This window comes from Triturus cristatus, chromosome 4_1 (assembly GCF_964204655.1).
Source record: "Triturus cristatus chromosome 4_1, aTriCri1.1, whole genome shotgun sequence".
Lineage (NCBI taxonomy): Eukaryota > Metazoa > Chordata > Amphibia > Caudata > Salamandridae > Triturus > Triturus cristatus.
Window position 1 is genome coordinate 1024554630 of NC_140585.1, and position 26973 is coordinate 1024581602.

The window sequence follows — 26973 nt, forward strand, 5'->3', positions numbered from 1 at the left end:
TGAGTGGGATTATATCTTCGGGGTCATGATGCGGATGGGTTTCCCTCCACTTTTTTTATCATGGATCTGGCTCTTATATCGCTTACCAGTTGCTAGGGTACTAATTAACGGGCATACGTCGCAGGTCTTTCCCATAGCTAGGGGCACAAGGCAGGGGTACCCATTGTCCCCATTGCTCTTTGCCCTTGCAATTGAGCCTTTGGCGGCCAAATTGCGGCAGCGCCATAACGACCAGGTCTTGCGGTGTAATATGCGGCAGATACTAATCTCACTCTATACGACGACATCACGCTCTATATACGAGACCCGCAACAAAATCTGAACCCGATATTTCGTGAATTTATACCATTTGGGGCGCTATCGAGGATTCAGATCAACTGGGGGATATCTTGCATTTTCCCGCTGACGATGTCCACGAGACAGTTCCCGTTAGATTACCCCTTGGAGTGGTGCGAGGAAGAGCTGCGATACCTGGGTATCCGGGTTACGAAGGATAAGGAGGAACTTCTGCGTCCGAATTACGGTACTACAATGACTCGCATAACTGAAAGCATTAGTCGCTGGATAACCCTTCCCCTCTCGATGGCAGGGTGAGCTTCCCTTATTAAAATGGTGATCCTTCCCCAACTACTTTATTTATTTTTAAATATCCCGTACTACCCAGGGGTTTATTTTTTCAAGACGCTCCGCTCCGAATTGACGCGCTTAGTATGGGGAGGGAAGCAGCCGAGGCTGCAGTGGGAGGTGCTTGTCAGGCCATATGCACAGGGAGGGTTCGGAATACCGAATTTTGAGCTCTACTACCTTAGTGCACAGGCTCACTATGCGTGGTTTTGTGTGAAGCAGCCACGGTACATGCCGCAAGTGGTGGCTGAACACTGGCTTGCACACCCCACCCCTTTAGAGGGGACGTTATACGACCTGAGCACCCCCAGGTAAAGCAAGCCGACCACCCTCACATGCACCACAACGGCTTGGCAGCAAATAGGGCGCAGGCTGAATGTTCCTCTGCTTTATTCCCCACTGTTGCCTCTTAGCTATCACCCGAGCTTGCCCCTGCTCCAGGAGACATTATTCCACCAATTCAGGGAGCGTACACGAATCGCTACCTGGGGGGACTTATATCATGCGGGACGATTTCGCACTATTGAACATATCTTCCAGGGCCTACAACAGACCCCGATGGATGTCTTTGTTTATATCCGTCTTAGACATGGAATCCGATCTCTGACCCCGGGCTTCCCTGCGGAGCCACAGGCCTTAGCTCCACTTCAGAGCATACTTCAAAACACGACAGGCAAACGGCTGGTCTCCCTCATATATCGAGCGGTGCATGCGCAGAGTCCGGCTCCGGACACACCCTCCCGTGGCCGATGGAGTGCAGAGCTGGGCTTCGATCTGTCGGATGACCAATGGGAATATTGTAGTTTGCAAACTGAGAGGGTCTCGGCCAGCAGCAGGCTCCGTATACTCCATTATAAGTTCCTACACAGATTATATTACACTCCAGTAAAGATGCATAGATTCCATCTGAGGGAGTCGGACAGGTGTGATGGGTGTCGGGCTTCAGAGGCGGATTTTTTAAATTTAGCTTGGGATTGTCCGAGAGTGCACACGTTCTGGTGGCAAGTCTTTGAAGCTTTAACTCTGATGACGAATGCACAGATGGAGCCCACGCCGTTGATGGCCTTACTGGGATATGTTAAGGCGGTCCTGGCGGTGAATCGTAAGTATGTTGCTCTTGCCCTGCTTATGGCCAAGAGGCGGGTGGCCTGTTGCTGGGGCAGGGGGAGGGCACCTAAGTTTAAGGATTGGATAGATGATCTAATGAATTGCCAAGAAAGACTTTCCACGTACGCCGAGATGCTTCCTGTCGCCTCTAGACCCAGGGATATTTGGGCCCCCCTAACCTGCTACTTACTATCACAGTCGCAGAGTCCTGGCCCCTCTGCAACGCAATGAAGTCACAACACCCAGCACTTGGTCCCTGGCCTACAGTAGCAGTGGCAGCCCATGGGTCCCCAACAAGACCACGATTCACTGGGGTGGGCAACTACCGGCATGCACGGGTGCAAGGTAAAAAAGCAATGCACAATGGACATGTAGGCGAAATGAGAAGAGGACGTCGCAGTAGATATTGCTAAGTTCAACTGCTTAACTGACACAATGGTTGGCTCTGTACTAGATATGACAAATGATTTGATGTAGACGCAATGTTAGCCTTATCAGGATAAATGGTGTACTATACATGCATGTAACATTACTGTGGATGCTTGTCTGTTTTTGTTCTGGTTGAAAACAATAAACAGAATTTCGAAAAAAAAAGAGAGCTCTTGCCACCACAGGTGCTGTTGTGGTCCTTAGGGGAATTGCCTCTGGGTACCTGGTGGCATGATCCACCACCACCAGTATAAATCTGTGCCCAGATGCTGTTTGGGGATCCATGGGACCATCAATGTCAATCCCTACCCTTTCAAAAGGCACCCCCACCACAGGTAGTGGTATCAGGGGGGCCTTTGTAGTGCCTCCTGCTTTGCCACTGGCTTGGCAGGTTACACAGGAGCGACAAAACTCCTTTGTGTCTTCAGACATGTGAGGCCAGTGAAAGTGAGGAACAATTCTGTCCCAAGTCTTGTTCTAGCCTAAGTGTCCTGCTAGGGGAATATCATGGGCGAGTGTCAACAGGAAACCTCTAAACTTCAGAGGTATAACCAACCTCCTGGATGCACCAGGCTTGGGGTCTCTACTCCCTGAGTAAAGGAGTCAATCATCCCAATAAACTTTATGGGTGCCGCTAGCATTCTCAGCAGCCTCATCAGCAGCTTGCTGTCTGAGGGTTTCAAGAGAGGGGCAGGTTTTCTGCTCCTGGCTCAGATCAGACCTGGAAGGGCCCCCTGTTCCCAAGAACTCAACCCGGTCAGGTTCAAGCTCATCTGGGACAGTTCCTTCTTCAGGCTCAAGATCATCTCCCTGAGGAGACTGATCAGTATCCTGAGACAGGTGGGAAGGCTCTGCCTTAACCCTACTGCTCCTTCTCTTGTGAGGCACCTGGTCCATTATTCCAGAATCCAGGGCCTGTACAGTTTTAGACATGTTTGCCTGTGACCTGGTCACAGCAAAGACATGTGCAGGGATCCCTAACATTTCTACATGTGTCCTGAGCTCCACTCCAGCCCAAGCTGAAGTCTCTAGATCATTGCCAAGCAAGCACTGTACTGGTAGGTCTGCACTTACCACAACCTTCTTAAGGCCAGTTACCCCTCCCCAGGAGAAGTTAACAACTGCCAGAGAATGGTCTGTTCTGACATTGCTAGCATTGGCCACTTGGTACATTTCACCAAGTATAATCTGCCCAAGATCCACAAGATCTTTTATCACCATTGTGACACTTGCTCCTGTGTCCCTGAATGCCCAAGCTTCTACTCCATTTATCAACGTTTGCTGTCTGTATTTGCCCAAGTTACTGGGACTCACAAAGGGGGACATATCCATGCCCCCATCACTGACAAGCACAGCCTGAGTTGGTACTCTGACTAGGCCAGGCTCCATCTCAGAACCCAGGGTCAACCCTACTACACCCTTATTCTGTGCATTCCCACCACCAATTGTAACTGCACTAGGGGGAGCAGGTGCCTTAGGGGCATTGGTGGTGGCTGGAGTATTTTCTTTGGCCTTGGTGCAGTCACTGGTCCAGTGAGTTTTCTGCTTACAGATTTTGCACCAAGGTTTTTTTGGGCCCTTCCCTTTGTTAGCCTGTGAATCCCCACCTGAAGAAGATTTTTGGTGCCCTTGAGAAGACTTCTGGTCTTTACCCTTGTCCCCACCCTTGTCAGAGTTTTTGGAATCTTGCTTCTTTGGCTCACCACCTTGGTTCTGTACCTTCTGCCTCACCCTGGTTCTGACCCATTTGTCTGCCTTCTTTCCCAATTCTTGGGGAGAGGTCAGATCAGAGTCTACCAGGTACTGGTGCAACAGCTGATTTTGACAGTTATTAAGAATCTGCTCCCTCATTATCAGATTGTACAATCCTTTGAAATCACACACTTTACTGCCGAATAACCAACCTTCCAGAGCCTTAGCAGCACAGTCAACAAAGTCAACCCAGTCTTGATTTTGTACTTTTTGGGTGTCTCTGAACTTTAACCTGTATTGTTCAGTGGTTAGGCCAAACCCACCTATCAGTGCACTTTTCAAGACTTTGTAATCATCAGCATTCTCTTCTCTTACAGTGAGGAGCTTATCTCTACCTTTGTCTGCAAAGGAGAGCCATAAGATTGCTTCCCACTGACCTTGAGGGACCTTCTGTACTTTACAGGACTGTTGCAGGGATTCTGCTCATGCACAGAACTATGCGCAGGAAACCAGGACCTCAGTGAATTGTGGTGTACCAAAAACTCACCTCAGAACCCAGAACCCCTATCCGACCAGCATCAGTGTCCAATTCGTTATCCGTATTCTATCGGAGGTCCCAATGTATAGACAACCCAGAACAAGCAACTCAGAGTACTCTCAGGAATGGTGGGAATCAGAAATACCTGTTCGTTATTATTCTCATATCAGTCCACAACAAGAGTAATCAGAGACACGATAAAGTTTGAAACGTTTATTTTATAAACTACGTGTCCTAAGATGCAGTACTTTGGCTAACATAAGCAGACAAATGATTATAATTAAAACCATCAGCATTGTTACAATACCATAGAAAATGAAAGGAGAAATCATATTATTAATGACAGTGGAATACAGCCACCTTCCTTTCGGTAGTAAACTAATATTATTATAATAATAGAAGGTCTCTAGGCTTGAATGGGGATGCCAATACCGTAAAGATCAGCTTAGTTGAATCACATCACAGGATCAGGTGTGCTCTGCTCCTGGGAAAGCTCTTCTTCAGAATGTGTGTAAAGCATGCAGACTGCAATATTAAAAGCACTTGACTTTCAGGTATTTGCAGCTGTGTGCGTGTTATGGCTAAATAGTGGGCCGATCAACCTGAACTCAAAAACATGCATTGTCTGGCGATCCAGACTGTTTCTTTACACAATGTTCAGACCAAGGTCGCAGCGCACGTCTAGTGATGTGAACAACAGACAGTTCTCATGTGAAGAAAAGGGCTAGCAAGCGGTTTTCAAATAATAACATGTATCTGCAGTGTCGTGTGCAAAAGCAGCAAAAGTGGCAAGATGGCTTTCTAACATCTAACGCGCTTATGCCTACATAGCAATGTATGTATCTAAATCGCAGCCCTCACTACAGGCCCTCTCCAAGGCAGTTATCCATTTGTGGATTTCATCCCCACTCTGGTAGGGAGGGACAATCTTACTTAGGTTTCTATGGTCATAAGACCTCTCCCTATCTCTAGGGAAATTGCTGCCACCAAGGGGCTCTAGTCCCTCCATTTTACTAGCTCTGTAGAGCTCTAGGGCTTCCCTATCTAAGGCCATCTGCTGCTTTCTGAGGTTGAACTTGTCTTGCTCATACTTCAGCAGTCGCTCTCTCCTCTCCTGGGAGGTTTCCCTCCCTCTGTGAGAAGAGACAGAGGTCCCTATAGAGGAGTTAGACTGGACAGATCCCCTTGACAGAGATCTATCCCTTCTAGCCCTGTTATCAGGTCTACCTGGAGGAATAAAGGAAGGAGCATTATTGTCATCCTCCTCATCCTCATCCAGGAGATCTGGGTTCACCAGAGTCTGGTCATTGTCACCAGTTTGGTCAGCATCAGAGGTAGGGTCAGGGGAGTTTCCACCCCTAGGCCCACTATCAGGTGCTGCCCCACCCACACTGTCTACCTCATCAGGCCCACTAGGCCCTGTGATATCATCCAGTTAAGTATCTTTATGAGATGCTGGGTGGATGGACTTTTGCCTGTCTTCAGCTTCCTAATGGAACATAAGGCCCTTAGCTGAGCAAAGGAGAGATCCTCATATTTATAGGGAAGGAACTCACTGGTTCCTGGTAGGGACCCACTGGTTCCTGGCTGGTTAGACATTACTAATGTGGTGTGGTGTATTGTACTACCTACACTAGTGTGGCCTACTAAACTCTCTTGAGTTGTAGAAAGGGTGTGCTATCCCTTAACACACAACTCTAAGTTCAGTAGAACTTACTGTAGCTAAACTTGATATTATATGTACCTTAGGTAGCTTTAGTGGTTTTCAGTTGATCAATTCAATTGAGATTATCTGGTAAAACAATAGCAAGCTGGAATCCCACACACTGCACACCAATGTGAGAAGGTGGCCTGATATATGATGTCCACTAGTTCTAGTGGGCACCTTGTATCAGTCCAAACAACCCCTTATGGTGATAGGTTAAAGACAACCTTTATTGAAAGTTATCCTAGTGGTAGCTATGGAGAGCAGCCTTCAGGCTAAGTCTTGAAGGAATGTAAAGCAGCTTGTTTTATCAGTCTATAATCTCTTGAATAATCAAATGAAAGGACAACCACGCCAGGTATATATTTAAAATATATGTATTTAGGATAAAACACACCCCTCTAGTCTCTTCATGAGACTGGAGTTCGAGGTTACTTTGTTTACAAGTTAGCAATTATCAGTAATAGCACAAATACATGTTTGGGCCCTAGGGGCGTACCAAACCATATACCAAAAAAGTGGTATAAGAACCACGACTGGAATAGACACAAGGCCTAGAGCCTGTAGAAACACTGGGACGCCAAGGAACCACCCAATGTAGTGACACAGGGGACCCACGGGGACTGTATGCAGTGTGTAAACACAACCGCGGTTTTCTGTTAGCTTCTATGGGCAATGTCGCGGTTGGAAATTTAGAGATTAGGGAAACTTAGAATCGAGTCAGGACCAAACCCTTTTGGACTTAAGAAGTTCTAGGGATAGCACCCACGGGAGCACCGGAGTACTTGAGTTACCTCACCCAGGGAAGCCGGGTGCATAGGTGTCTTTTGGTGTCGGGTCGCGGCGTCGATTTCAATGGAAGCCTGCAAAGAACTGCTGCTGCCGTGAAGAGGAGAAATGCCCGAAGAGATCCCAACCTGGATCTAGGATGGAAGGAACCTGAAAGCAGAGGGGACAGAGTCTGGGTCACTAGCCAGTGACCAAGGGCAGGATGGACCAATGCCCACTGATGTCGGGTGCTTCAGGTGAGTTGATGGGTGTCTTGACTCTTCAGCCACGAGGTTCAGGAGGCATCGATGAAGGCCATGAGCTGGATTTGAGCTGTCCCACAAAGTTTGTCGAGTGTTGCAGTGACGGCGACCAGAATGGACCCAACAAGCCTTGGCAATGGCAAGTCACTGGAATTCAGAGAAAGGACTGCGGTGCAGACCAGCAAGGTCTGAGGGACTCACCCAGCAAGGTTAAGTCAGGGCACGTCTGGTGCAACCAGGAAAGCCCAATTAGAAAAGGAGTTGCCTTCGTGGGGACCTGCTAACCAATGGGCTAGTGATCGCAAAGGAGCCTCAAGCGGTCGCACTTGAAGCTGGCCCACGGGTCACTCATGGAGTGGAGGCCAACAATCTTCGGTGCAGGAGATGCTCAAGGCTGGGGCTACTAGGAGCCCAAAGCACAACTTCAAGTAGGACCAGTAAGATAGTGTTGCTGCAAAAGATCACGATGTCCAGGGGTCATGGTTCCACATCACCCACGATAGCCACGAGTCTCAGCTTTGCTGGGGACTCAGGGTAGCCTCAGGGAAGTCTGGAAATCCACCTCTGGTGATGCAAAGACTTCAGCATCCGGCGGGAGCTTCAGCAATGCAGACCAGTCAGTTGCTTCTTTGGTGCCTGCCAAGCAGGGGAGTCACTCCTTGACCCCAAGGGAGATTTCTTCCATCTTCTAGTCGAGATAGAAAGTCGAAGGTCCAGGATATATGTAGCAGAGTTTCGTCCAGGGTAATCTAAAGTCCTAGGGACTGGATTCCTATACTTATACCAAGTTTAGGGGATGGACTAACTCTAAGGCCCCACCTATGGTTGGGCTTGGAAAGAGGGGTGGTTACACCCATTTCCTTTGTCCAGTTTCACGCCAGAGCAGGGGCAGGTAGCCCCTGCAACTGGTTTGAACTGGACTATGCACAGGGACACCAAATGTGCCCCCAGTGCAGGATTTCAAAGCACCAGAGAGTGCTCCCGCCCAGCCCCAATACACATCTGCCTGTCTGTCCCTTCGACAGGAAACCTATTGTCCAGGCCTCCCCTGCCAGAGTTTCGGTCAGCAGCAGGAGGTCAGACCCGTTTCTGTGGCAGAGGCATCCATTTTGTGATGCCAGGGCTCAGGAAAGTCCTACCGGGTTTGACCAGTGTGAACATGTCTCTCCCTCTAAAAGGGTGGAATGCTACCCCCGCTGCCAGAACTGGTGGGGGGGGAGGTAGTATACCAAAGCGTTTGACACGAAACACGACATGTTTTGATGCAGCTATTCCAAAGTTAGCATTTACCGTGAGGTTATAATGCACTTAAGAGTATATGGTATGGCTGTATCACAGAACAGCTATATAAAGGATTTCCAAAAACTGCAGAGGGGCTCTGCTCATGCTTGGGAACCCTTTCACACAAAACCAAGCACTCTGCCTTCAGGAGTGTCAAGGCCTGCCATGGGAGTGACTGATAGGTTTATATGTGTCTGTATATCTATGTGGATATAGGTGTCCTATACCACTGTAAGGGGTGCAAGCACAACGTTACCCAGGTTGCAATAGCAGACCTGTGGTGCCATTTTGGAGTGCTTCCCAGGGGTGGCATAATTCATGCTGCAGCCGCCGGTAGATCTCTGAGGTACCTATGCCCTAGGGGTACATAGTATACCATATACTAGGGGCTTATAAGGCACTCCAGAATCCAATTAGATATGTACCTAATGACAAGCGCGCTGCAGTTTATCAGCAGTTGGAAGGCTTGGGTAGCCTGTTTGAAGCTCCTGGTTTTTGAGAGGAGACATAGGGGAGACATAGGGGACGATTCTCCACGGCTGTGCAGTACGCCGCAGTACGTTGCCTAACTTCTTTTCACACCCCGGACACAAGTGCGCAGTGAGCAGTACCAGGGGGAAGCTGTTACAAAACACTATCCCTGGAGGGCATTTCCTGGAGCCTGCTGGAGCCTGCTGGAGCCCGCTGCCTTGACTCCTGTACCCGCTGGACTCCTTGGGCGCGTCCGGTCTCCCCCTGCCGCCGCGGCTCTTTCCATCTGAGCGCGACCGCAGTAGGGGGGAGAACTCGGGTCTGGGACTACAAGAACCGAGAGCATTAGCGGCCGGAAAACCGCCAGCGCCAGGAGGCGGACATCTCCCGCGTCGCGGGACCGCGCGCGGGCTAAGGGCGGGCCGTCTGTGGCCGCTAAGGGACCCCCCTGACAGTGTAATATGGGTAAGCGAAAGAAAACCATTGATGTGGAGGAGGGAGGAAGTAAAGCAAAGGTGGCAAAACACTCTACTTCTATTTTGTCATATCTCTCATCTGCAGTGGGGGCTCTTTCAAAGGAGATTGCAAATGCAGAACAGGAACTGGGCATCATATCTCCTGCATGCCCCACTGCACGCCCCACTACCCTTAATATCCAGGACACTCAGGGCTCTGTCAACGCCTCTCATATCCCCTTGGACCCGGTGGTGATCATTACTAAAACTATCTTTACGGTGCCTCCTGACGCTGTAGTCGGTCCACCAGCAGTCAGTATGTGCACGCCCCCCGCCCCACCTAGTGCTCAGCCACTTAAACCATCCACGAAACGGAAACGGGGAAAATCCAATACATCCAATAAAAATGCCCAAGTTGGACTCACTGATGTATCAGACTCGTTGGGAGAGCAGATGGAGGCTCTTTTCACCGCTCGGATTGAGCCCCTTCTTTTGGGTATTGCTAAGGACATAGTGGACACTTTAAACACATGTTTGGAAGGTCTATTTGTTTAATAATTGACAAACGTGCCCACTTACACACTTTGCCCCTAGAAGCACATGAAGCACATGAAGGAGGGTCTGTAACCACAGTAATTAATGGAAGTAAGGGGTGCAGAATACAGGATTCTAGGCCCCTCTATAGTGAGGCAGGGCAAAAGAACGACAGGCCGAGGGACCTAACTGCCTTACATAATGGTCCGGAGGCAGCTACTCTAATTACTACTACTGTCGTATGCCCCACTATTCAACCTAACAACCCCAATAATAAGCGGGTTAGGGCTAGCCAAGTTAATCTACCCCCTGAGGCTGCCCCATTTGTTGCCATCTTTGTTGGGGTCCCACCACTTAAAGAGGGAGAGGTGGAATCAGTCCCTGAGCTTATGGAAAAGACCCGTCTCTGGTGTGACGATCTGTGTTGTGGGGCTAAATTGTCTAATAGGATTATCTTTGCTAGGAGGGTGGATTGGATAGGGAGGCGTCAACAATTCGTTCAGGGGGACTGTGTTATCGTAAATTTTGATAGGGCCGCCCTGGCTAATAGACTCTTTTGGAATGGTTCACGTATAACAGGAAATATTTATCTGAGACCTGTTCCTCTGGACTTTTTCTACCCCCCCCCAATAAACATTTATGGGGATGAACGTGCAGTACCAAGAAGGCGGGGGTTGACACCAGCACCGGGAGGGCCACGCATTGTTACGCAGGATCATATTTATCCTTCAAGAATTAATATAGTGGCCCCAGTGCATTCGGCCATTCCAGAGCCTAGTCGTACTGGGGGTAGCGGGCTAGTATTGAGCAATCGTTATACCCCTTTAGTGGGCATAGATGAGATTGAGGAGATTGACTGACAAGAGGATAGGGGGCTTGCCCCTATGGTAGGGAACTCTGATTTCGATCCTGTTCCTGACGAGGTTGGGGTCTGCAAAATCCTCACGTGGAACGTGGCCGGCGTAAGAGCTAGAAGAGTAGATGATACCTGGGTTAGCTTTGTCGCCAGCCATGACATTATAGCATTCCAGGAATCATGGGATACCTCGCCTGGTTTTTGGCTGGATGGTTTTTCCAGCTTTGTTAACCCGGCCATCCCTAGTAATGGTGGTAGAGCTAGGGGATGTTGCATTAAAAATTGTTCCCCAAACATTTTAATTGTGGAAAGGGTGGTCTCCCCCAGCAGGAAAACTTTTTTAATTAATTTTTATAATTCCTGCAAAAGGGAAAACGGAACTGATCATATAGCCTCCCTGGAAACCTTATTTATCTTCTGCCAGTCAAGACCATAACACTAATGTCGAGTTCGTCTTATTGGGCGACTTTAACATTCATCCTTGTAATAATCTGTTTAGCACGGCCAACTTTGGGGTTTCATTGGGTCCGACGGTCCCTCATTTTGAACATACAAAGGCAGGCGAGGCATTGGAGGCGCTAACAGCTAATTTTAACTTATTTGAACCTATGAGTACAGAGGGGGAGAAGAGATTAGTCACCTACAAGGGCTCAGATCCCGGGTCAATTATTGACTATATCTTTGTGACACCAGCAATTTTACACGGGTCCGTTTCCTACGCCACAATCGTCTCCCCTTTTAGTGATCACAACCCTGTTCTTCTTGAGGTGAGGTGGGGGGACTTTATGGGGTCATTGCCCGGCTGTACTATGAATAGGCCCACACTTCGTCCAGTGGACCAGGGGAGAAGGATAAAGTGGGCTAACGTGGTCCCGGATACATTCTATGCAAACATCCTCCCTAAATAAGAGGGTCATATGATAATCTGTGAGGATCCGAAAGCAGCCAATCATGAGATAATGGGTGCATTCGAATCCATTTGTAATCATATCTCAATCGACTTAAAGGCAAAAATAGGGCAGGGTGCTAATAATCATTGCCGTTGGTTTGATGCAAAGTGCTCGAGAGCACATAGATCACTTATGACAGCTCTTAAACACAATCCGAGAGACAAGGCAGCCATTACATCCTTAAGGAAAGATTATAAGTTAGCGATCAAACGTCGGAAGGATGATATTAAGAAGGCAGCCTGGGATAGACTCCTTGCAGTCGACGTTCTGCATAATAGTAGTCAATTTTTGTCTGTCATAAACGAGCCATTTTTCTCAGACCAGGATAACAAAGTCATGGACTGTGTCATTCCGGATGACATATGGCTGACTCATTTCAGTACATTGTACGGTGCTCCGGACACAACAGCTCCTGGTTCTACGTTTATAGTCCCCGAGGCTGGACCAGTAATCTTTAATGACATAGAAGTAGAACTAGCAAATGTGGAGACGACCAGAAATGAAGCTCCTGGGCCGGATGGGGTACCAGCCGATTTTTATAAACATTCCCCGAAGTTATGGGCCAGAATACTGTCTAAAATATTTAATGCAGCCAACAGTAACCTGATGCCCCCCACCTGGGCCACATCTATAATTGTGCCGATCTTTAAAAAAGGACGGCGCGATGACCCAGGGTGTTACAGACCCATATCCCTCCTAGACTCTGCTATAAAAATACTAGGCAGGGTTCTACTGGCAAAGCTGAGGGATAGTGTTGAGGGATGTGGGGGTCTGTCCAATATCCAGTATGGGTTTAGGGAAAACAGAGGTACCCTAGAGCAGTGCTCTAACCTACATATGTTGATCGGCAAGTATACGGTAGCCAAGGAGGGGTCGTTATTTTTGGCCTTTATGGACCTCTCCTCGGCTTTCGATTTGGTGAACAGGGCAACACTGTGGACTATCCTTTTGGAGCTGGGAATAGATGGGGCACTGATTAAATTCATGGCATCTCTCCATCAAGAATTGTTTTCCCAAATAAGGGTCACAAACAAGGGAAGGTGTACCACCTGCTTCAAATCGATGCGGGGTGTTCGTCAAGGTTGCATTTTGGCCCCACTCCTCTTTACCATCTATATAAATGGCCTCGGCCAATATTTGGAGGAGGTGGATGCTGCCGTTCCACGTGTAGGAGAAGCAAAGGTACCTGCCCTCCTATATACGGACGACACTGTCCTCATAGCTCGTACGGGAAGGGGCCTGCAGCATTTATTGGATGCCTTTGGGGCATTCATGGACAGGCTAGACCTCAAGGTGAATGCTAAAATATCTCACACTATGGTTGTTGGACTCCATAGGAACAAGGGCAAAATGAAAACAATATTTAAATGTAAAGGTGATGTTGTCTCTAGAGAGGAAGTTTTCCCGTACCTGGGGGTGCTCTTCGATGAGAGGGGCACATGGGGACCACAGATTTGGGCAAAAAGTTTATTAGTGGCCAGATCAACTGGGGCACTCATGGGGTTTACTAAAAGACTGGGAGCTAGGCCAATGAAAGCCCTTTTAAAGGTTTATAATGCAAAATGCATCGCAATCGCGATGTACGGTTCTGCCCTGTGGGGCTATGCACATATGGAGCCCATCCAGAGGGTGGAAAACAGGTTTTTGCGAAATCTGATGTCCGTGCCCCAATCGACCCCGACTTTCTCAATTCATGCAGAGGTGGGTCTTGATTATGTCACGGACAGACTAAACCTGGTGCCGTTAACATTTTGGCTAAAGGCCTGGCTCAATAAGGAACTAACCCTCAATCATGCTATCTTAGCTGATGTAATGTCCCTGGACCACTTTAAAAAGGTACCGTGGTTAGATTACCTGAGTAAGTCCTTTGCACAATTGGGACGCCCGGACCTCTTCTTAGAACCATCTGGCATTAGGAAGGTGGATGTGAGTCTGGTTAAAAAATTATTCATGGAAAGGACCAGATTATCCCGGGAGGAAATGGAAGTGCAGAAACCGACTGTGAGATCCCATTATATGTAATCAGGCTCTAACTCACTTGCAAAATACCTTGTAACTGTTACTAAGCCATTTCATAGGTTTTTATTGGTAAAAATCAGATTTAATTTGATTCATTTTTATTTGGGGAACTATCGAACCTGGGCCAAACCTGATTTAGCAACACCTTGTACTTGTGACCAATTCTCAGTCCAAGATACCATGCATTTTACTATGTTTTGCGGGCATTTTTTGGACATCAGAAAGAAATATTTATTGCCAATACTGAAGGAGGCGGGCTTCACGCATGTGAGGCCGGCTTTAGTTTTTCTTTAATCTCTAAGTAGTGTCCGCATTACATTTTGTGTTGCCAAATTTCTAGTAGCGGCATGAAGGATAAAATTAAAATAATGTACCCCGATTTATGATCCAATGAAGTTTTAATTGTTTTACATTTTTATGACAGGATATTTCTCATTGTATCAAATGTATTATATCACATATATATATAAATGTTTTTATGCCTTTTATGATTGTTATACATCGAATAAAGTGTATTTGACTGACTGACTGTACATGGAAACCATTTTAGAGAGAAAGCAGTAAGGCTGTGGTCCTGATTAGCAGGGCCACAGCCAGACTAAGGTTGAAAAACAGTGAAACATCAGCAAAAAGTGGGGGTACCCATGTGAAGCAGATCCTACTCTCCTACATGCAATACAACATCCATACTGTACAAATGTTTTAACCCCTTGAAGCTCACGCAGCACTTGTTTTTTTAAACGGATATCTTTTTCTGCTAAATGTGGTGTCAATCTGTTCCAAGGTTTTTGGCTGTCTCTTTGTGCAAAAATTCCCCTGGGACTAATATTGGAAAAACAACTTTTTGATCACTCCTTCAACTTTTTTGCCTGCATGGAACTGCACAATATTAGGCCCAGTAGACCACGGCAACCTACTCTAGGTGAGTGGCAAGTGTAGTGCATCTCTGTCCATGGGGGCTAAGGTTATAGGCAAATAAAAAAAGGCATTCCATAGCAAAGCGTAGTGGTGGCCGGCACAGGTAAGCACTGTGCAGAGTGGGGTGGGGCAGGTCATGGCGGGGGAAGGTGACCGACGACGGAATATGTATTAATTATTTATTTATTTAACTATACCTATTCCATTGTCTGTCGACTACCCCCCTCCCACTCTGCCTCACCGAGTTTACCTGTGCCGGCCACCGCTGGCAAAGAGTGGCTGAAACACAACACACTTGCAACTGTCATTGTTGTTTTCAAATGCATTTTTTGTTCAAAGGCAAAAGACTTCCCAAAAATCTAACACATCAGTGCTTGCAGCATTCCTGTATGGGTAATAACTATTTGTTGACTGACTGGGAAAAAAAAGGTTTTGAGAGAGGACAATGAAATAAACTGTTCTGAGTTACGGAAGAGGTAAAACCATAGTAGTTGAAAGAGGCACCATTAGAACATGAAAAGCCAACAACCTCTTGGCCTTTTTGAAGTCTACTTGGATTAAGGCTATTCTTGGAACAGAAACCGGCATTTTCTGTTGAGAGAATATGTCCATCCATTTCTTTTGGACAACTCTTTTGACTCATGAGAAATAGAAGATCATTTTAGAGATATATCCTAAAAACATTTGATCACAAAAATAGAAGGTACAAATATTTTGGTCAAAGCACCTCAAGATAGTTAGGATTTATTGCTCTGAAAATATTCTTGCTCATGGTCAGATAAGCACTCTTGTAGATTCATTCAGAATCTGAATAGCCCCAGGGAGCTGCAGAGTCCTCCACCTGTTTCCAATGGCTCAGGTCACTTGCAGTCTATAAAGATATTCTAAGAAAGTAGAGGCCATATTCACAAGGAGCTATCGCCAAATTAATGGCACATTATCGCAGCTAAAGTCGTGATAAATTTAACACCCCATTCACAAGCTAGTGTAAACAGCCCACAGCACCAGTTAACCCGCGATAGCAGCCACAAAAAACTTTGCCACAGAGGACCCGCGCTACAATCGCTAATGAGATGCAGAGTGGGTGTTCCCCTGCCAAAACCCGCAACAACATCACACCACAACATTCTCAACGACCAGCCACATCGGCGATAAAAACACAAAACAGGCGATAAGGCACGTTAGCACCAGGAAATGTACACCTGCTCTGACCTGGTGTAAAGTCGGACGACAGCCTGCACCACAAAAGGGAGACCAGTCCAGGGCCACATCGGAATGGCAACAGATGCCATGGAGCCACTCATCATGCAGCCCGGACACCCAAGAGGGCCACAACACCCACTGACATCACCCCAGGACCCCAAACCCAGAACACCCCCTCCCCCCGGATCACCACAGACGAAGCGCAGACAAAGACAGCGGAACCCCAGGAAGCGTACCAGCTGCAACATCTGACAATGTCACCGTCCACAACAGACTGAAAGGGATAACCATCCTACGCATCCGGACCATCATCCCCTAACAGGCCTACGGCACCAACACAGCGGACAACCAACATCCCACCCCCCAACAAACTGCTGGCTTGGCTGCACCTGTTGGCCCCTGGCACCCCCCAACCAACACCGGCTAGAGTCGGAGGAGTCTCACAGCCAGCCACATCCAAGTTCCCCACACCTGTCCTGGACATCACCATCACCCTGGTACCCCAGTCCCCATATGTCCAACACAATGCGCAGGTCACGATGGAGAACAAGCAAGCACCATACGCCCTAGCAGGATGCACACACGTGTTGGGGGCAAACCACAGCACACATGTCCTACATGGGCCCCCTGGTGACACAGCACACAATCACCACAACAGAAAGCACATGTCCCGCCCCAATGTACAGGCAACAACAGAACACCGTGGAACCTCCAACAATGTCACCTTCAAATACACAGCCAGTGTGCATGATTCCTTCATCCTCCAACCGTCCTTCATCAACCAGCGTACCCAGGATGGCAACAAGGGAAATGCACAGCCCCTTGGCAAGTTCAAAATGAACACCCCACTCACCTCAACTCCACAACCATGCACATCACAACTCTGTCAAAGCACACAACACAAAATCACGACCAACATGTACAACAACATGCCCACCCACCTGACACGACAGAACAACTCACAATGGTTACCTGGCCAAGCCGTGAACATAAGCCATCCACGGCATGGCACGTCAGCCACACAACAGCTGAATGTGGGAAGAGGTGGCAACCAGGCATGTGTGAAGGACGCAGGAGAACCATGATTGGGAAAGTACACAATGCAAAGTGTGGCGGCGATGTGCTGGACAGACCGCAGTATGCAGCACACATCCATACCCATGGCGATATACACCTCTGGTGTATGCAGTGTAGTGGACAGTGGGCGTAACCATGTCACCACAGCCAGTGGGGGACCTTGCGGAAATCTTGCCTGTTACGCCCCCCTAAGTGTGACCGGAGTGGGATGGCCCGGCATATGCCACGCCAGTATAGGGGTGTGAATAAAAAGCACACAGCCCTGGGCATGGTCCTCTTCTGGAAAGCCCAATGTCTCTGCCAGGGCGGCACCTCTCACCCCGCCATGAGGCCGACGCCATCCTCTTGAGCGGAGTTGCCTGCGACGCTGTGCGCCTGCCGGTCTCCGGCACGCTGTACCACGAACCCATCAAGGCCGCCCCTGCACAGCCAGGACTCACTGATCACCTGCTGAAACCGGCGTGTGCCAAGGAGGACCCACCACGTGCCGGCACAAGCTCCAGGCCCGAGTCCCACAACTTTGGCAGCTTCCTCAGACCATCACGGCCTCCACGACACAGGCCCGCTTTACTCCTTTTTCATTCACATAGTCTACTGCCGCCTCAGGCCTACTCTTCGGCCCAGGAGGTCCCATATGTGAAACTGTGTACTGAGTCATTAATGGCCGTGACCCCAAATCCGGGCCACCGGCAACAGCACCAGGCCCCACCCAATCAGTGAGGCACAGTTCCATATGGGTTACTTGCGACACGTGGTGCCACTAACCCTGTTTAACGCCAGCCTGCGACACATGGTGCCACTAACCCTCTTCAATGCCAGCCAACGACACGTGGTTGTGGGCCACTGCCGACCTCTGCCTCCGGCCTACACTGCGGTCCAGTAGGTCACAGATTCTTAATTTTGTAATGGCTGAGTTCATATCAGCATTAGGCCTGGGCAGTAAATTCTGCTCCGCTAGCGGAATTTGGGTAATTTTGCGTTCCGTGGATAATGCGGAATTGCCCAAAAATCTGCGTTCCGCGACTTCGCGGAATTTTTAATTGTTTGCGTTCTCAAAATGCGTGTTCGTGAGATATTTCCCGCGAGCACGCAAACAGCGATCGCAAACAGGAAAAAAGCATTGTGAACACGCAATTCCGCGTGTTCGCGGAATTTCTGCGTGTTCGCGGGGATTTTTACAGTTTTGCGGAGATTTGCTTTGCACGATTATGCAAATTCCGCCCACCCCTAATCAGTGTACTAGCATCATCGCAGACAGCATCCCCTCTCAGCCCCGGTGCCACTAAGTCTGTTCCCTGACAATCATGGACCCTCTCTGGTCGAACTTTGGTGGCGTCTGAGTCTATGGACTGGGGGCAGTTTTCATCCTCATGTTGCTGATACCGAATTGGTGGTGGCAATGAGGCTGTCGCATTCCACTCCTCCATTTGCTGCTTCTGGATAAAATAAAATCTTTCAGCGTCATGCCCTGGAGGACACCTTCCACTGACCCCCGAAACCCTCCGCAACATACACCTCGGACATTGATGGTGACCCGCTCAGGTCGCATGGCCCATCTAACTGCACCACAAGTGAACGTCCAGTGGCTGGGTGCCTGTGCCGGCCGCTGTGCATCCGGGGCCAATAACTCTGTACTTGTCAGGTCCGGGACCCCTTCTTCTGAGATATTGGATGGCCCCTGAAGCATTAGCCTTGGGGTCATCAACGCCATTTCTCTGCGGCCCTGCGCTGTATGCAGCCTCCGGGCCCAACAGCGTCCCACCAGGGCTCACACACCAAATTGAGTCCTGATCGGCCCGGACGTGGCATCACCGCAGGAGGCACATGCCACCACTGCAAGGACCACCTCCAACAGCCATCTGCCACAGTTGACTCGGTGGTCCTGACAGACTTATGGAGTTGCTCAGACCTGTCGTGGATGCCATCATTGGCCTGATACCCTGCTCAGCACTCCAGGTGCCAGTGACTCAGTGCACCACAAGCCATTGTTTGTTACTGATTGGGTTTTAAGCTGTGGAGAGGTTGATCAGCTCTGTCACCTCAAACAGTGTGGGGGCCCTGAGACATTGATGGGGAAGATGATGCAGGTATGACACATCCCACTGCATCTGCATCAGGTATCTATCGAAGGGACACAATCCGAGACTTTTTCTTCACATGGGCGCGCTCATCTCAATTGTCCCATCCCAAGTGCACTGCAACTCACGGACACTTCTGTTTGCATGTTGGCTGTCCTCTTGACTTTCTCCGGCTCCCTCCATGTTGCTCAGCAGTTGACTCTTTTATGCATGTGTTTTCTGTTTCCGTTGCACTGGTGTCTAATGTTCAAATGGTTGCCAGCACCAGACATACCGTGATAATGGCGTACACTCACCCCACACACATACAGCACAGGCGTCACTGCAGCCCTGCCAATAAAGGGGCTGGGTGCATGTGCCCGTAGCCAGTTCAACATGATATCTGCATGTGTCCCTGTGGTCTTGTTGTATGCATGAGGGCCCTTGGTCCTACGCCATTGCATTTTGCTCTGTACATCCGATGCAGACGTGTCACCGCAGGCAGTGGGTTGGAGCTTGGACATGTAGCTTTGTCGTCACCCACTCGATCCATAAGGGGAGTGGCCAGGGCCGTCGTATGCAGAGCCAACATGGGTGTGTGACTGATATTTGTGCGCCACTGCCTGTGGTTCTGTACTGTGAATGTGCATCTGCATGTGTCTCTATGGCAGTGTGGTTCTCCTTAGTGGGGTGTTGATGGCCCCTGAAGGGTGATAGACACCTACGTATGTGTCCTGGTTCATATTCCATGGGTTCGGTCCCCACCCACACCTGTTGGGCCACCTCCTTTTGGCGTGCAGGAACATGGCATTGGGGTGCGATGTGTGGGTGGGTGAAGTGTGATGAGCAAGCTGTGCTTGTGGGTGCTTCCTGCTGTGTGGTCTGTTGCAGGCTCGGTGTTCTCCTCTGAGTAGCTTGGTTGTCCGGGTCCTGGGGGGGGTTGCGTGGGATATCTATGTGCTGTTGTAGGGCATCGGTGTCGACAGTGTGGTGGTCCTTTCCAACATCACTGATGTGTTGTATTCTGTGCTCTGCTGAAGGTGTTGTGTGCCCCTCTGCGATGTGAAGGGGAGGTGCGTATTGACTTTGTGTTTACATATATGTTGGCGCATTGTACAGGTTTTCATGCAGACTGTATGGTAATGTACATTGTGACTGTTTTGGGGGTTCTGGATTCTTCTGCGGGAGAGTGTAGATTTGGTCTACGACAGATGTGAGGTCGTACACGTACATTTCCATTTCACAGTTTCCGGCTCTGTCAGATGTAGTAGGCATGTTTCTGTGAATGTGCGGAGCCAGTTGCGTCCTCTGTTCTGCAGTGTCGGCTGTGCACGTTGTTCCTCATTGTCATCAATGTGGGTGTGCTGTTCGTGCTATGTGTGTGCTGCAGTGTGCCAAGGGGATCGGGGCCATGGACCTGGGTTATTGTGGGAGTGCAGTGAGCTACACCTCGTTGTGCATGCATGCCATTGTGCCCACTCCCCCGTCCCCCCAGTCCCTGTTCATTGCACTCCCTGTTGATGTTGTGTCAGGTCCTCTCAAGCTGTGTCTGTAATCCCTACTCCTTGCACCGTCTCCACACTGATGACTGTGGCCTAGGTTTCCTTCAGCTCCTCCCGCGGCGCTGGACTGCCACCTCCTGTCGCTGTTGCTGCCTCCCTGTTGGCAGCCAGTTTGTGCCTGGTTTAGGTAGTCACGTCATGCCGGCACCTATTGGCCTCCTGGATTGGCCTCCTCGGCACTCCGACTGCAATCCAGGTGGTCTGCTAGTGGGTCAGTTGCTGGTAATGTTCTGTCACCTCTGTGACGCTGGTCTTGTTTTCCTGCGGTCTGCACCCCGTCTTCCTCTCCCTCTTCTTCTTGGCCCTCCCGACCCCGTTGTTCCTTGCTGGTAGTCTGTGGGGGTTGTGGGGTTCAAGTTGGCCCCTGCGCTTGTCAGGGTGCATCCATGTTGCTACGCACTTTAGATTGTTTTTGGTGTATTTTTTCTGTGGTTTTTATGGTGCTTTGTTCCGCCAGACGCGTGGGATTTGCAGGCCTGTGGCTAGTTTTCGCTACTTTTTGTACCACGGTTGGCCTCATTGCATGTTTTTTTGCATTTGCGTTTCGCATTTATGCGTCGTGGTGTTGATTTTCGCGCTGACATTTGGCGCGTTAGCTGGTGACTATCGCATGCTACTGCCTTGTTGTGAATTCCACGTTGACACAGGGTTATTTTCCCGCTATAGGCTGCGATATTGAAAGTTGCGTTACGCTACTCTTGCGGTAGTTATCACACGTTCTTGAGAATATACCCCTGGGTTGTTGGTTGCCTGTAGTGTGAGCCCTGGTCAAGCAGCAATAAAGTGAAAAAACGAATTTAAGAGCTTTTTCACTATCAGGACATGCAAAAGTTAAAAGTGCATGTCCTGCTTTTTAAATACATTGCACCCTGCCCTCTGGGATGTTAGGGCCTACCCTAAGTGTGACTTACCTGTATTAAAAAGGAGGACTTAGGCCTGGCAAAAGGTTTATTTTGCCAGTTTGAAATGACTGTTTAAATCTGTACACATAGACTGCAATTGCATCACTGAGATAGGCTTAAAGCTCTAATTAAGTGGGTGGCACAATCGTGCCACTTTACTAGGGACTTGCAAGTAAACCAAATATGGGTAGAAGCTAATGTACCATGTTTTAAGGCATGAGCACATGCACTTTAGCACTTGTTAGTAGTGGCAAAGTGCGCAGAGTCCTAATGCCTGCAAAAATGAGATCAGCAAAAATAAGGGGAGGAAGGCAAAATGTTTGGGGGAAGACGACCCTAAGGCTGTCAGGTTTAACAGATATCACAATGACATTTCAGTGATGAAAAAGAGTAGGGAGGCTGAAAAATGTAAGTGCATTAGAACAATAACGTGTAAAGTCAGTTGACATTAATGGAACTGGGTAGCACCCTCGAACTGCTACTAATTAATTTTGGATTTAGTTTAGAAATTGGTGGGCTTAAGCAATGCAGTAAATATGTGGTGCAGCCTCCCCGCCATAAGGGCTCTTCGCCTGTTCCATCTAGATTCTGTGGAACAGCTGTGTTTACACTGGTGGAGACTTCTCTGGCGCTGCCAGTATAAAACTTTAACCTGGCAGCGTGTTTACCTAAAGTCCAGCAGTTTACTGTGATGATTTTCCTTCCCTATTGAAGGTGCGCTGAACATAGTTCATTTTCTCTTTCTAAGCAGGGAAGATGTGTATTGACTCCAAGTGCCAGGATAAAACTATCCGCATTTGGGTAAAAACATTTTTGTTTAGTGAAAAGAAACTCCTGCTTTGGGAAATGTTTCTCTAAATATAACCAAGAACTTTAAACATGGTGCCTGGTGAGAAAACCTTTAGGTTTGTGAACTAAGGCACCACAGCAGCAGATTCCTTAACTACACTGAACCTCTCACCAAGCAGGCAGAATCTCTAATAGCATAAACATTTCTCGGCTAGGACAGCAGAGGCCATAGCCTCTGCCACCCAGACAGACCATCTACCAGAGTCAAAATGACCACTATATCTCATTGATAGCATGCCCTCACAAAATGTTTTTCATTCACGTTTAATTTCCTGAACTCTTTGATGATGTCAACTGCCACCGGTAGCGGATGGACTCTACCTTTTCCTTCCACTCTGGCAAAGCAGCTTTTGAGATACATTACAATATTTTCAGTGGTGGATAGGCATGAAAAAAACTGAAATTCTGTAGGCAATAATGCACGTTAAGTGAAGGTCAGTCAAGGTGTCAGCTTTTGACTAATTTCTTAAATGCAGTAAAAAGTAGCTCGCACCAATCCGTAGAAGAACTAGGGGCAGATTTACAAGCCCCTTGCAACACTATTGTGCCGCCGCTGCGTCACTTTTGTGACACAGCGGTGGCATAAACAATGCGGCCCATTTACAACATGATGCATCTCGGGAGATGCGTCGCGCTGTAAAGTCCTGCGTCACATTATACCTGCATCAGGTATAATGTATGCAGGGTGGGCGTTCTCACGCAGGAAAGCCTCATAGAGCTGACGCAGTGAAATATACAAGATTTCACTGTATCTCTTCTAGGACGCCACTGCGCCAAAACCTTCCGCCTGCTTGAAGCAACCTTAGGAGTGATGCAGTACAATAAGTATATGCCTCAAAATGCATTGCTGGAGTTGCTTTGTGCTTGCCACACAACTCTAGCAAAGCATGACTTTTGGGCCAACAAATGCGTCTGAATTTCGGACGCATCTGTCAATCCTTGCGCCATAGTGCGCCATATTGTAAATACGGCGCATCCATGGTGGTGCAAGGGTCTCGCAGGCTGGTGCAGGGAAACTGACGCATTTCTACAGATGTGTCAGTTTCTTCTAAATCTGCACCCAGGTGATTTCTGAGATTTTTCAAGTCTGCTGCGGAGACCACCAATCCAAGGACAAACTGAAGTAGTAAAAGGATACAAGTAAGACACAAAACAATCTGTCACCTTTAAAAAGAAAGGAAGACACGCCACAGGACAAGAGTTCCACTGCTAATCACAGGGCATGAAATAGCGGAAATGAGAAGGCTATATGAGGTGATATACTGACAGGGACATTGAACTGACACGAAGAAATCTCTGCACGTGGCTCTCTCATCTTTTTAAACACAAAACCCAAAGCTTGGTTGAAACAGCAGATTGTAGTTTGACCATTCATGCAGTACAGTCCTCAAGGACTTCTCAAGTTACACACCCAGGATATTGAACAGTACCCCAAAACAGGTTAAAAAATGAAATGAAAATTAATCTCTTGAAAGAGCACTTTAACAGCATCAAGAAACCTCAAGCACTCTCCATTTTTGAGGAGAACTTTTTCCACAATAAAACCTGTGCACTGTGGTTTATCCACGACCAGGAATTGTTCCCATCCAAGGGGCATATTATCAAGACAGGCGATAAAATTATCGCCGCTTTAGCGGCAGAAAACTCATGTTAGACGTCCTTCACATCTAACATGGGCTTCAATTGGAATTCCATAGAACATATTATCAAGCCCATTATCGCCGTTTTAGCGGAAGATTTCTGCCGCTAAAGCGGCGATAATTTTATCGCCTGTCTTGATAATATGCCCCTAAGTACCATTAAGTTCATTCAGAGTGGAGTGCTGAACGTGGAATCAATTCCTAACTTTAATTACACGTTTGCATTTGGCCCTAACTTTGTTGTTGCTCAAAACCGTCATGGTATTACCTGGAGAAATTTGAAGTGGAAAAATGTATCTAAAAGAGAGGTTATATGTCACAATATTGCAAGCGGAAGTATTGCCTGACATAAATATTGTGTTTTAAATACCATGTTATAAACGAATTGACCATTGGTGTAGGTTTTCTATCAACTACAACTCGGCAATGTTTTTTAAAAATAAATATAAAGCACAATATATATGTAAGATGATCTACTGAATATGACAATCTAGTACCGTACCAAAAGTGTCATGTGCCGTTTTAACAATAAGTCTCACTAAAACTGCGCATGGACCCCATTGCAACTTGCACACCGACTGGCATGTAATTTGTGATGCAAACTACAAACTAATAGCTTGCATCACAAGTTGCCTCTTTGAAATATAACGTTATTTGATTATTAATTAGGCAAGCCACATTTTACATTCTCATTTGAATTGCTATAAATGAAGGGGTGGTGGCAGCAAGGGATAAAAATAACATCATCTCCCCATTTGCATTTCACGAAGCAGCCCAAGTCCATGAAAGAGTCGGATGATGCTTTAAACATATGTTTCCTGTTTGGGAACTCATTGAGATGAGCCGGCAATAGTCCACTGAACCACGCTGCCAGCTCCACCAAGGCCATCTAACACAATTCACAATGGAGAAACGTCCTTATTGGAACACTTTCCTCTTTGCAAATCATTTACCTCACCAACCTAAGAGGCAAACTTTTCAACACATCTGTATTTGAAGTCTCAAACCAAGAGAACATTCCTTTGACACTTGCAAAGAGGAGGAGAAAGCCTCTTTCACAACCCTTCCTGTTTGTGACTTGGAAAGGGTCTCATTATCCCTTTTATAAGCTGGACAGAGTTTTTTTTTACTCAAAAAATATGTTTGGTACACTAGTAAAAAGGTATTTTACAATAGCAAAGCTTTAACACAAGTCTTTATGACCACAAACTCTTTAGTACACAATGCTTGAGATGATTCTGGTGCAGGGACAGAATATCGAATCAAAAATATCGATCTACAGAAATTACGAGTTAAAAATATCGTGGGTCAGAAATATCGACAAATTCTCGTGGTCAAGAATATCGTATTTAGCTAAGTAATATCGAGGTTAAAAATATCAAAGTGTAAAATAATGTTTGCAAAAATATAGTTGTTTAAAATATAGATTTTTTATTAATGTTATGTATTTTAGTATATATTTTAAATGTATGTGATGTATTTTATTTTGTATAAGAATTGATTATATTTTTAATATATGTGTTAAATGTTTAGTAGTTATTAATTTTATTTTTAAATTTTTATTTCCGTAGTGGGTTGTGAGTTTATAGGGAAATAGGATGGGAAGTAATTTAATTATATAAAATTAATTCATTATTTTTAGTAGTTATTAATATTTTTTTATTTGAATGTTGTGTTTTTAGTTCTGTAGTGGGTTGTGGGTTTATAGGGGAATAGGGTGGGAAGTAATTTAATTATATTACATTGATTGAATATTTTGTATTTATTATTATTTGTTTAGTTGAGATGTTACAGTGTTTAAAGGGTAATTTATTATTGATTAATTAATAATTGGCTGTTTATTGGAAATTAATTATGGTAATTGTGTAATTAATTTCAGGTGTGTGTTGTGCTGTTTATAGGTGTAAACAGTCAGAAGGGTGGGAAGTAATTTATTCTTAATTGATTAATTAATAAATAGTTGTTAAGTAATTTGGATTAATTCATTAGTAATTAATTATGGTAATTGTATAATCCATTTTACTTGTGTGTTTTGGTGTTTACAGGAGTAAAGGGTGGCAAGTATTTTGTGTTTAATTAATTATGATATAGTTGTTAATTAATGTTAATAATTTGATATTTAGTTTGTGTAATTGTTTATTTTTTTGTGTTGTTTTTACTTTGAAAGGGGTAAAAGGTGGGTATTAAATACATTTTAAATGTGTAATTATTAGTTGTTAATAGTAATAGTTTTTCTTTTAAAAATAACATTTAATTGGTTTTTATTATTTTATAGTTCAATTTAGGTGTGTGTTGTGCACGTTATAGTGTTAAAGCATGTGTACTCAATTTATGTTTATTATTTTCGTTTTAATAAGATTTTGTTAATTGATTATTAATTATGTTTATTATGGAAATAAATGTATTTAATAATGTTGAAGTGTTTTGTTATTGGTGTGGTGTTATAGGGTAGGAAATAAAATAAATACATTTATGTCTTAATTGATGTTTTTGTTTGTTAATATTTGCTTCTTTTAAATAGTTTTTGTTTATAAATGTATTTATTAATTTATAATATATAATATTTGTAGGTTTTTGTTATATGTAATTAATATAATATGTGTTCTTTTTATATGTTTAATATATTTAATTTTATATTTTTAAATATTGTTTATTTAGTTTTATGATTTATAATTTTTTTCAAATATTTTTAGTTTTTCTTCAATTGTTTAAGTTTTAATATTAATTTTTGTTTCTCTGCTATCCAACTCTTTCCCTGATGTTGCAATCACTGGAGTGGGAATAGTCATTTTTCCCTCTCTGCTATCCGGCACTTTCCCTACTGTTGCATTTAATGGAGTGGAATAGTAATGTTACCCCTCCACTATCGAACACTTTCCCTACTGTTGCACTCACTGGAGTGGGAATAGTAATTTTTGCCCCTCTGCTATCCAACACTTTCCCTACTGTTGCACTCACTAGATTGGAAATAGTAATTTTTACCCATCTGCTATCCAACATTTTCCCAACTGTTGCTCTCACTGGAGTTGGAAAAGTAAATTGAAATACTCCGTTATCCAACACTTACCCTACT